This window comes from Hyperolius riggenbachi, chromosome 2, assembly GCF_040937935.1.
Source record: "Hyperolius riggenbachi isolate aHypRig1 chromosome 2, aHypRig1.pri, whole genome shotgun sequence".
NCBI classification, from domain to species: Eukaryota; Metazoa; Chordata; class Amphibia; order Anura; family Hyperoliidae; genus Hyperolius; species Hyperolius riggenbachi.
In genome coordinates, this window is record NC_090647.1 from 344,884,371 (window position 1) to 344,896,428 (window position 12,058).

The 12,058-nt window shown below is 41.1% G+C and overlaps 1 protein-coding gene across 4 annotated transcripts in view; it reads right to left on the minus strand.

The window, feature by feature from the left end:
- AMIGO1 (adhesion molecule with Ig like domain 1) overlaps window positions 1-12,058 on the minus strand; it is a 205,393-nt gene that overhangs the window by 138,942 nt on the left and 54,393 nt on the right. The window lies entirely within an intron of this gene.

Here is a 12,058-nt window from a genome sequence, read left to right on the forward strand (position 1 = left end):
CAGAACACTCACAGCTAAGGGAGTGCGACTAAGGACGTACACAGGCAGGGCCATGCATGCGCAGTATTCCCCAACCAGCACAGTAGACAGTGGAGGAACGGAGCGGCCCAGGAGAGCCCACGGCCTACTGGTCATTATAAACACTTATGTTTATTACATCTCGTGTTTGCTTTCAGTAGAGGAATGTTTACTTTAGATTTGTTTTAACAAGTTAGACCCCTGAGTTCCTTCCAACATCCAATCATATGCAGGGTTTTAACCAAAAATAAAAAATGTTTCTGCGTGATTGGATGTTTAAAAAATGTTGTAACATTGCTGTACTTAGAAATTCACCTCCATTATGTCATTGTTCATTGAGGGTTGTTGTTCAGAATATAGTATATTTATATTTTTAAATAACATACATTTTGTTAAGATATACTGAAATGTCAGTGCAGGACCAGCTGCTAGACTAAACAGAGACAACAGTTCTAAGTGGATTTTGTAAAAACAAAACAGAGGACACCAAGAGCCCAATAGTGCAATATTGTCTGATAAGCTCAATATATAAAGTAATGTCAAAGGTTCTTATACTCACAAAGGTGGGTTACCATCAGGCAACCACTTGACAGGCAGGTGGGGAGTATTAGTACCTGACCCCACTCAGGTATAAAAGTCGCTCTCTGTAGATAGGACAATGGGGAAAGAAACCCTCCACCAGGGGTGGACTTAATCGTGCAGTAATATGTACGAACACCATCACCAATCATGTTCACCAATGCTTCCCCAATCACTCCAAATTCTTTTTGGGCTTGCACTGATAATCAATATTTTTGAAGTCTGTTAAATCTAAACCTGTCCTGTACACTTTGGGATCGGATTAATTAGGGGTTTTCCATTTTTGACTATCTTTTTTTCAAATATTTATGCCAGTTTTTGCTTTTTTGCCTCTACTGAACAGTGTAGAAAAAAGGAAAAACTGCAGGAAGTGCAAAGAAAGGAAGCCTCTTAGAAAATAATTGAAATGATTAGAGAGTGAAAAGTTTAAATACTTTTACACATATGGTGAAGAAAATAATGACATTACATTTTGGAAAAGTGACCAAGAATATTTCTGACATTTTATGATTTCCTACTCCTTTTGTCTATCTAAGGCCTTTATTCCATGGGCGGTAAAGGTTGCAAATTCAGCACCTGTAAGCTTCTCTAGTTCACCAGCTGGGAACTTGCTAGTGTTTGGCCCAGGTGGTGAACAGACGGGCCCTCCAATGGAGTTACATCTGAGGCATGCAGTTTCTGGCCTCAGACATAACAAGTTGTGTTTCTTTGCTGCCTGGTACCACCACTGGGTGTCAAGCGCTCATGGTGTTACAAACACTGCCATTTGGCTGCATGACATTGCCAACAATCACAGGATTCATCCACCCGTGTAAAAGGGGCCTTAGGGATGAACAAACTTTGGCATATTTGAGCAATTTATGCCCCCCATGCAAACACTGAGATACCTAGGCAAGACACCAGAACATCTTTTGGGCTTTTATCTCTGTTGCTTTACTGGTGGAAGTAAGAAGACTTTTTTGTTCCTTTGAGCCCCTTATAAATTGGCACTCTGTAATGCTGGTGATCGGGTCACTGAGAAGAAGAAGTCGGGAGCGACATCTCCAGTGAGGACAAAGACAGCAATAAAACCCAGGCAAAGATTATAAATTATTGGGGATGATGCACGAAAGGCCGGTAGCGCACAGCAATTTTTACAAGTCCTAATTTCAGAGAAGCACCACCCGTTACTCTATAAACACCATGTTATAACAAGCGTGTTGCAGTGGTAACGGTTGTAGTGGTAATAGAGTAACAGGCATTGCTCCGCTGGTGTTAGGACTTGTAAATTTGCCATGCGCTTCCTACGAATGGCAACATTACCACCTTTTGTGCGAACAAAGTGAATCGAGCACAGAAGACTTGGGCGCACAGGGAGTAACTTCGGCACCGTCAGAAGACAGAGCTGAAGTTACTTTTAAAACACAATAATTTGGCTTCCAGCAATAGCTGGAAGCCGAATTATATCATTCCCCACCATACATGGCAGCCTGGAGGGGGGGATAGTATTTAACACGGCCAGGACTTGTGCAGCAGTATTATCAGCCATATGCCGCCTGTATCCTGCGCCCAAGTCTCCCGCGCCGATTCCTCTCGTACGCCTTTTGTGCACCAGGCTCCTTGTGGGCACAAACTTCTCTGAACATGCAAATCTCCACTGACCCAAGGAGGGAATTCAACTTTTCAAATGAAGATATCTAGTTGCTGGTTACTTAGCTGCCAGCTAACTGATTGTCACATGCTGGTTTCTTCCCTTCTAACTAAGCTAAAGAGATTTGGCTGGAGTTGTACCTAAAGGATGCCAACAGTGATCATTTCTAAATTTTCCTAAAATGTAATCCTACTAACCCAGGGAGGAAAAAAATGTAGTAAATGTTAGACTCTAGCTACTGATCATATAGTTACATAGTTATTTGGGTTGAAAAAAGACGTACAATCCATCGCGTTCAACCAGAAAACATATAGCTGTCAGCTGGTTAATTGGTCACCTAATGTTTGTGAATGGCTACATGTCTTTCTATTTCTGGGTCACTTATGAATGTCTTCTTAAAGAGGAAATCCAGCCTAAACAAACATACTGTTATTAAGTTACATTAGTTATGTTAATTAAAATAGATAGGTAATATAATCTCTTACCCACCCTGTTTTAAAAGAACAGGCAAATGTTTGATTTTTATGAGGGCAGCCATTTTTTTGGTTGAAAGGAGGTGACAGGGAGCGTGAGACACAGTTTCAACTGTCCTGTGTGCTGATCACCCCTCCCAGTTGCTAGGCAGCGTGAACAACAACATAGGAAATCCCATCATGCTTTGCACAGCATCAGGGAAAAATCGCCCGGGCAGGTCTCTTTGATGGGTGGAGCTTAGCTAAAAATGCAGCTAAAAATGAAGCTAAAAATGAGGCTTGGGTAAGAAAAACAAAGTTCTGATGCTGTGAAACTGTTAAAGAAACACCAAGCCTTTTCAGTTGTGCTGAGTAGATTTTTAGTCCGGAGGTTCACTTTAAGATAATTTTCTGTTCATTCCTTATGATCACACATGACCAATCAATGACTAATTAATAAAACATTAGTGAAGTAAGGTGTTAAGGAGCCACATGGACAGATTTCCTAACCTTCTTTTAAGGGTGCTCTCACACTATGAGCTGTGTTACTGCATGTGTAAGTACTGCCCATACAATTGAACGGGCACCTTTCTGCGCTGTAACAAATCACATTATCTTTTTGCGCTGTGAACAGGGCTGTGGAGTTGGAATCGAGGAGTCAGAGCAATTTTGGGTACCTGGAGTTGGTGGTTTCATAAACGGAGGCGTTGCAGTCGGATGATTTTTGTACCAACTCCACAGCCCTGGCTGTGAACAGTGCCTTTCTGCATAACATGTGCAAAACTGTCCATAAAACCACACTCGCCTTTTAACTCCCACAGAGAGCATTGTGTTATGCAGCTGTTATAGCTTGTGCATTACGCACATATGGGTATATCTGCAAAATTCTAGTAAATTTTATGTGCATACATAGCACACATAGGGCTTGATTCACAAAGACAAATAGCATGCCTTATCAGAGTTAACACGCCTTATCAAAGTTAACACACCTTATCAGAGTAGCATAGCGAGTGCTGGCAGGAAACTTGACAAGCAGCCTATTGGGCCAATTAAAGTGCGGGGATAATGTCCTTTATAGCGATTGGACCTGCAGGGGCTTAGGGCAGGACGAGTGAAGCTCTAGTCATTGTCAATTAGCAGGCATAAGTTCGTAGCGCTCGCTATGATACTCTGATAGGGCTTGTTAACTCTGATAAGACGTATTAACTCTGATAAGGCATGTTGGCTCTCATAAGGCGTGTTAACTTTGATAAGGCGTGTTAACTTTGATAAGGCATGCTATTTGTCTTAGTGAATCAAGCCCATAATATGTACTGGGTTTCCATAACCGTTTTATGCGCATTTATGCAATTTGCGTAACACATGCTTCGAAAGTATACTTTACGTGCACTGTGTGTAAGCATGCAGCTTAATGGACTTTAGTGCATATACCCCATAGTGTAAAAGTACCTAGAATTTTTATTATTTAAAGTAGTCTTACGACGATATGACGTCAAAAAATCATATTTTTGTATGATTTGATTGATGCTGACAATAGATCAAAAAATCAATTGGAAGGATTGGAAAATATATGTATATCGATTGTGCCTCTTCTTGCTCATTCTAATTGTTTTTATGATTGAATTGTTTGTGACCTTCTTGGTGTGCTTTACTGCTGTTTTCTCATATGTTTCTTGGCCATGAAACATGAAAATAGTTTCTATAGTAGATCGGTGACACTTTGTGCCGTTTGATTTACCATACTCATTCACAATCCTATTTTACAAACGGATCTTTGGATATTTTGGAAATCTATTTTATGTGTGGCCATCTCCTATATTTATTTACACTGGAAACCAGTGGACAGAATTACCCATGGACTTTCCATATTTAGACAGACCAAACATGTATTACTACTAATATTTAACCATGCTCTGATAAATAATACGATGTGCTGTCATCACAGATTTTAGCACTTAGTTTTAAAATACAAGAAGGTCATTATTATTTACATTACAAAAATGTAATAGTGTAGAGTAACAATTAAGAGCCTGGGGAATGAAGGTTTTACAATGGAGTAACAATAATAAGGACCAGAACACTCTGCATATAGCTTACTATCAGTACAGTATAAACACAGCGTTATACTGTATATTTTGCAGTGTCATGCCTGTATCTTAAAAGGAGGTAAAGGAATAATGCTAATACTGTATACTGCTTCACTGACCAAGGCCCCATTTTAAGCACACACTATACTGTAATATATTATGTGGCTTGTTTATAAAAGTGGCAGTCTGTAGCCTGCCAGAAAAGTGACATAGGGGTATATTCACTAAAGCAGTCCAGCCATACTCGTGCATGGAGAGGAGTGCGGTCGCGATCTTTAGTAGGGTATTGGGCAGCGACAGTTGGGGTGAGGAGGGTCCAGAAGCATTCCTCTACCTAGGTATATATATTTTGGGCCAAGGTTTTCCCAGGGTTTACAGTCACCATCCATAGCATCTGCTGCATCAGACATGTCATATATAGCATTGCTATTATGACATGTCCGTTTCCATCCGCAGTCCAAAAAAGGACACAACAGACACCAGACTGAACAGACATGTTTTAATAAATCTGAATGCAACTCTTGTTTAAAGAGGAGCTGTTAGGTCTAAGGTCTCAGAGAAAATAAACACATATATCAGTAGCTAAAGATTGGCTGTACTTACATTACATATGCATTTCACTGTCCACGTTTGGATTTCACAGAATTTGTATATAGTATATGCAGAGATAGATGCTCCTGACAGCTCATGGCAGGCTCCATGTTTTTCTGTCAAATGTGTCGTCATGTCCTGCCTGCTTCCTGATCACAGATAAGCTCCTACTTGAACAACACAGTGTGCAGTGAATATTAATGAGCCATGTGGCTAGGAACAATAGCTGACTCCTGCAGTGTACTCTGCCTGGAGATTTATCAGTGCTACGCGCTGGACTGATTACAAGCTGCTGTAACGTCTCATTAGCAGCCGAGGGGAGGGCCCCAGAATGCTTTGCAGTATAGTATGCGGCTTGCGTCCTCTTGGGTTTTAACAGCCTTGCTGATAAGCACACATCAAAGGTAACTGAGATTTTTATCTTCGCTAATGGCTTTTGGGCTTCCTTCTAAACTGTTTAACACAGGAGAATAGAGGTTTAAATTAGCTTCTGCAGCCTGACAGTTACTCTTTAACATAGGACCCATAACCAACAAATGTGTCTGTTTGTTGGTTATGGTGCATTTTGGGAATCTAAACATTTTTTCTTTTGGTGTGAACCAGTCCTAACAGTTGTCTGCTATTAGGTGGCAAACATCTGCAATTCCTATTGTCATATCAGATCATAGTGATAATTACTAGAAGGTTAGAGAAATAGCAGTCAAAGTCATGTGCACAATAGCTGCACAATTGTTAAAATAATTCATTCCAGATCTGTTGGATCACACAGTCTTCCTAAACCAGGGCCTCCTCATGGAATAGCCATAAGTCATTGCTTACTGTAAAGAATGACAGTCACAAAACAGAAGTACAATCGGTAATGCAATCATACTGTATTATTGACCAGAGATATTATCAAAACATCTTAACCATATTAAAGTATAAGTACACTGAACTGATACTTTGGGCCATATGCAATCCACGTTTTCACCTTAAAGCGGAATATAACCCTGCATTTCAACTTTGCTCTAAAACATTATTTACAGTATATTATATGCAACCAGCATTTTTTTACTAGACCAGCATTGGAAGGGTTACACAGGGCTTTAAAGTTCCTGGAGATTTCTGCAGACGCATCCAAAGCTGACATAGATACATTTTGTTTACATAAATGTATCTAAGTGTTGAATGTGACTCACTCTCAAGGAGCTGGAGGACAGCCAAAGAGTGTGTAACATTTCTCAATAGATACATTTAACTAAATAGAATGTAACAATCTGAACTTCTGCATATCTCTCTACGGAACTTTAAACCTCTGTGTTTAACCCTTCCAATGCTGGTCTAGTAAAAAAAATGCTTTTTGCATATAATATGCTGTAAATAATGTTTTAGAGCAAAGTTGAAATGCAGGGTTATATTCCGCTTTAATTTTCACCTAGGAGATAGTTTTTCACCTTCTATTTAAAATAACTTTCCAGCACTTTTCAACTAAAAAGGTACCAAAAAGCAAATGAAAAAGTACTATCACAATTATTTTGAGTATTTTGTTGCTTTCTGGTGGCTTAAATGCATTTTATCGACAAGTTTAAAAATATCACCTAGATGATGAAAAGGTGAATTGCATATGGACCATTGAGTCCACTGTTTTTCCATCTATACACAGTCCTTTCTAAACATACTCCAATGGGACAGAGAATTAATTTAATGTGAAACTGACTATTGTAGCACTGATGAAAGGAAATATCAGACTATTCTGTCAAATCTTGGCTTAATCCCAAAATGCATTATTTTGCCAAAAAGTTGATGGTTGCATAAATTTAACAGTGTTATGTTTGTGCCAATAAATGTGTATTTTCTATTCCTTATTGTCCTGCTCTCTGCTTTAATGAAACAAATCCTTTGCAGTCAGTACAGATGCAGCAACGTCTTTAGTGGTCAGAGGTAACATGATTGTATATTCCCCATCATACACATTATTGTAATCCATATGTAACGCTTGTATTTAAAAATGTCCGCATTTTTTAAGTGGACTTCACTTTAAAGGTAGCCTGACGTGAGAGGGACTTTGAGGCTGCCATATTTTATTTCCTTTTAAGTAAAAATAGTTGCCTGGCAGTCCTGCTTATCTTTCAGGGTCTATGGCTAAGAACATTAAGCCTCGTACTCACCCACCGAACAGGTCTAGTGATGTCCCCTTGACGATGATCGTTAAGCGACGCCTCATCCTGCATGCGACGTTACACGAGTCCAAGGGAATCTTAAAGATACGATCCGCTGCGTGACGCTAAGCGATGTTCACGTGATCATATGCCTGTACTCACATTGCAAAAACGACCACTCATCCATCAATAAATTGATGGTCGCTGGGAAAATTGTCGGGAAAATCCTGACATGGGTATATAACTTTAGGCACATTTGCATTTTTTCACGGAACCGGCCATACGAATCCAGACATCAGGATCAGGTCAAAACTGTCCGTTTTTACAGCCAGTGTGCTGTAAAATGTCAGTTTTCTATTTGTTCCTATGTAGCTGCAAAACTTCCCGTTTCCGGTCCGCTGGGCGAAACGGTCCGGGAAATGAGGTCCTGCTGCATTTTTTTGTCCGTTGAGCGGAACGGACAATGGATCCATACAAGCCGATGGATGTGAATGGATCCATTGGTTTAACATTGGATCCATTCGCATACCGTTCCGTTTGTACAGTATACGTTCCGCTCCCATTCCGCTCACCACTAATGTGAACCCGGCCTTAGAGACGGAGGATTAGCAGGAAAGCTTGGCAATCTGAATTGTTTAAAAGCAAATATGTCAGCTTCCATATCCCTCTCACTTTAGGGTGCTTTAATTTAAAGAGTCATTTCTTACTTTAGTTAAAGCCCAAATTCAAGGGTTAAAAAGTTGTGCCATGGCTTAGAACCTGTTCTGGGTTTTTAGTGTTGTTCTGTCTCCCTAACTGGGAGAATTTCCACCACTGGGAGAAATCCCCTTCACTTGTTGTATTGAGAGGAATTGAGCAATCTCTCTAACATACACAGACACAGCCATAAATACATTTTGGGGGCAGTAGGGATGCATTAAAGGGATACTATCAATTAACATGTATTTTTTAAGTTTGAGAGAGTTGCTGAAGTGCTGGTAAATAATGATGTATACATTTCATTTGCTTATCTCTTTTGTTTACTGTAACAAATTCCTTTCACTCTGAACTGACGGCACTGTCTGCTCATTTCTGACGGGAGAGTTAATGAAGGGAGGGGAGTTTCCCTCACAGTGTAGTTATCTCTGTGTAAGGGCTGGTTCAGACGGACGTTTGGAGGCGTCGCGTTCGTTGGTGTCGCGGCGGCAATGCGTTCGGGCTTTCAGCAGCGTTCGCATTGCAGTCGGATGCGGTCGCGTTTTTTCTTCCCCTAGGGGGACATTACCCGTTGCGGTTAACCGCCCCTGGAAGCAACATGTAGCTTCCAGGGGCTCCTTGAACGCCAGTGAAAATCGGGACCTGAATGCCGCGTTCGTGCAAACGCGCGTAAAAGCTTGGTACAAACGTTTAACGCCAAGCCCCGAACGCTGGCAGTAAACGCTCTGCAAGCGTCCGTCTGAACCAGCCCTAACTGTGTGTCAGAGAGCTCTCAGAAGAAGCTGCATGTTTCTAAGCTGTCTGCAGGAGAGCAGAGGAAATGTAACTTGTTTTGAACGTGTAAATTGTCTGTGACAGCACAGCTTTTCATATATTTTTTTGGCTTTCAGGGAAAAATACTGTGTAGTGTTATAAGCAAAAAACAACACTGGCTGTGTCACGATTGTGGAACTTTCTCCGTGATCAGCGCACAACGCGTGCGCTGACACGGCGGAAATCCTCCACAAGCGTATATTTGCAGGCACCCAGCAAAAGGTGCTACGCACCTGTAGAGGGAAATTCCTGTCGGCAGGTGGCGCTGGGGAGTGCAGAGGAACCAATCCTCTGTACCTCCACAAGTGCCAGACAGGAATTGTACGAAGCGCAGAACGCAATCGCAAGAGAAGCTGTATGTGTGTGCGCCAATCCAGTCGCCACCCCGCGACCGCGCACACACAACAGCAGATACGAAATAGAAACGCGATCGCGAGAGGTGCGATCGCCAGACGTGACACAAGGCAGAACAGAATAGAATACGAGGGTAGCAAAGGCACAGCAAATACAATAAGGAGATACGGAAAATAACAACCGCTAGCTAACCGCGAACACCGCACTCATTCGCAACAGTGCACGCGGTTATGCGCGATCTCCACATGATAAGCACAATAGAGACAAGCACGCCTAACTAACCATAAACAGACAAACATGAAACAGAGGACGCAAGCGCTTGCTTAACGGTTACCTCACTGAGCCTGCAGCAAGCGTAGCGGACAAGACAGACACACGAAAAACAGGAACTAGGCAGAAAGGATCCACCGTTCTTCCGCCAGAGCAAGTGTGATCCAAGCAGGAACACAGATCAGAAAGATCCACAGCCACTAACGCTAGCAGCTAGTGCTAGCGATTCGCTATCAACCGCCGCTGGTGACAGCGCAATCGCGACAGACAAGACAGAACAGAAGGATCCCCAGCGCTCGCAAAAAGTAGCTAGCGCGATCCCAGGAGACAGAACAGAAGGATCCCCAGCGCTAGCAAAAAGTAGCTAGCGCGATCCCAGAAGACAGAACAGAAGAAATAGCTGGTAGCAACCGCTGCACCAGCTATACTCCAAGAACAGAGATCAGAACCATTTCCTGTCAACCACCATAGGGACAGGACAATGGCAAACCGGCAAGACAAGACAGAACAGGCAATACAGATAATACAACCTGACTGGGCTAGCAGGGGAGCCTAAAGCAACCCCCAGGAATTAACTATACTAGATAGCAATGGCTGACACTCCAGCAGTGTCCATCAGGAACAGAGCATGGAAGGGAAATGTCCAGCAAAGCATTCTGGGAAACATAAAGCTCTTATAGTGCCAGTCATCAAAGAAGGCAGGTAGGGGATTTGCATAACGAATGTATGCAAATTCCCCAGCAAGAGAACAGACCAGAAACTTGCAATGGAAAGACAGGTCTCTGTTCCAGAGACCTGCAGCCCACAGACTAGAGGAATGGACAAACAGCTGTCTGCCTGTGCAGCCAGCTGAGCGGATCATCACAGGCTGTGCATTGAAACAGACACCCATTTGCAAATGATTTGTCCCAATAGAGCTAAACCCTACACACAGTTAATTAAAGCTTTTGCCTCTGATATTTAACATGAAAAATAGGAAAATGTTTACACAGCTAATTAGACATTATTTGTACATTGTCATTTTATAAGACTTGGGTATTGATAGTATTCCTTTAAATACTCCCATTTTAAGTTTCTTGTTATCCCTCAGTTTCCCCAAAAACAAACATAGCAATGGTGCTGTAATATAATAAAATCCTCAGCCTAGTTTGTGATAAAAGTTTATATACTGGAATGCTGGATTTTATTGCCTGGGCTATGGCAGGGTTCACACTTAAAATTGGTATGCAATTTGCAATATTGGGGAAACGTGTTTGCAGCAAATGTAATGTGTCTCAATGGCATCACAGAAAATTTGCACAATTATGTGCTTTTTACATGAATATTTTTAAGTTTAATTAGATGTATTTTTGTGTAAATGAGTTTCATTGATATTTACAGAAAAATCACAATGCAAAGTTTTCATACAAGCACACATCAAAATAAAAAAAATAAAAAATACAAAAATCAAAAAGTCACACGCAGGCATGCAGAAAATCACATGCTTTTCCGTAAAGGCAAGTGTGAATGGCCCCTAATGCTGGGAATACACGATGAGATTTTTCACCAGATTTACTGCCCAAACGATTTTCTGATCTTTTTTTTTTTTTTGATCGATTTCCATTCACTTCAATGAGAAAATAGATCAGAAAAACGATTGAAATCAGATTGGACCTGTCGGAAATTATCTATCGAGCCATCTATGTGCCACAAAAAGTCATGCTGTATTCCCAGCATAATACTTCTTGAGGAATTAGCAGCCTTAAATGCTTTGTGTCTTCCAGCTTAAAAAGCTAGCAGTTATAACTATGCTCCTTCACCTGTATAGATAAACAAATAATTCTGAAAGTGTACCTGAAATGACAAGTGGCATTACGGGCTAAACATAGGTATTTATAATACTGGTCTTACTAAAAAAATGTCTGAACTCACTTTCTGTTTTCCAGTAATGCAAGTATTAAAAAACGTTAGTTGTTACCCATGTAAATGTGCTTGTCGAACAGCTTGTTAAAGTTAATCTGATGTCTTCAAAATTAGGTAGAAGGGAAAATACTATTATCAGGCTGAGAAAACCTTGCTAATAAGGTTTTAGTACTGGAAAGTTCAAAGGGTCACTACTTCTGTTTTGTTTTGCCGCTCAACAAAGCAGATTTTACATCATACTTGACTCTTGTCTAGAATGCAGTGTTAAAAATGAACCCCTTAATGACACCAAGTGCTAGGAGGCTTTGTGACCATGTAGTGCAATAAACATACAACAACAAGTGCTCGAAGAATGTGTGACCATGTAGTGCAAAAAACATATGACAGCAAATGCTAAGAGGATGTGTAACCATGTAGTGCAATGCATATATGACAGCAAGTGCTAGGAGGACGTGTGACCATGTAGTGCAATAAAATACAGCAAGTGCTAGGAGGACGTGTGACCACATAATGCAATAAAATACAGCA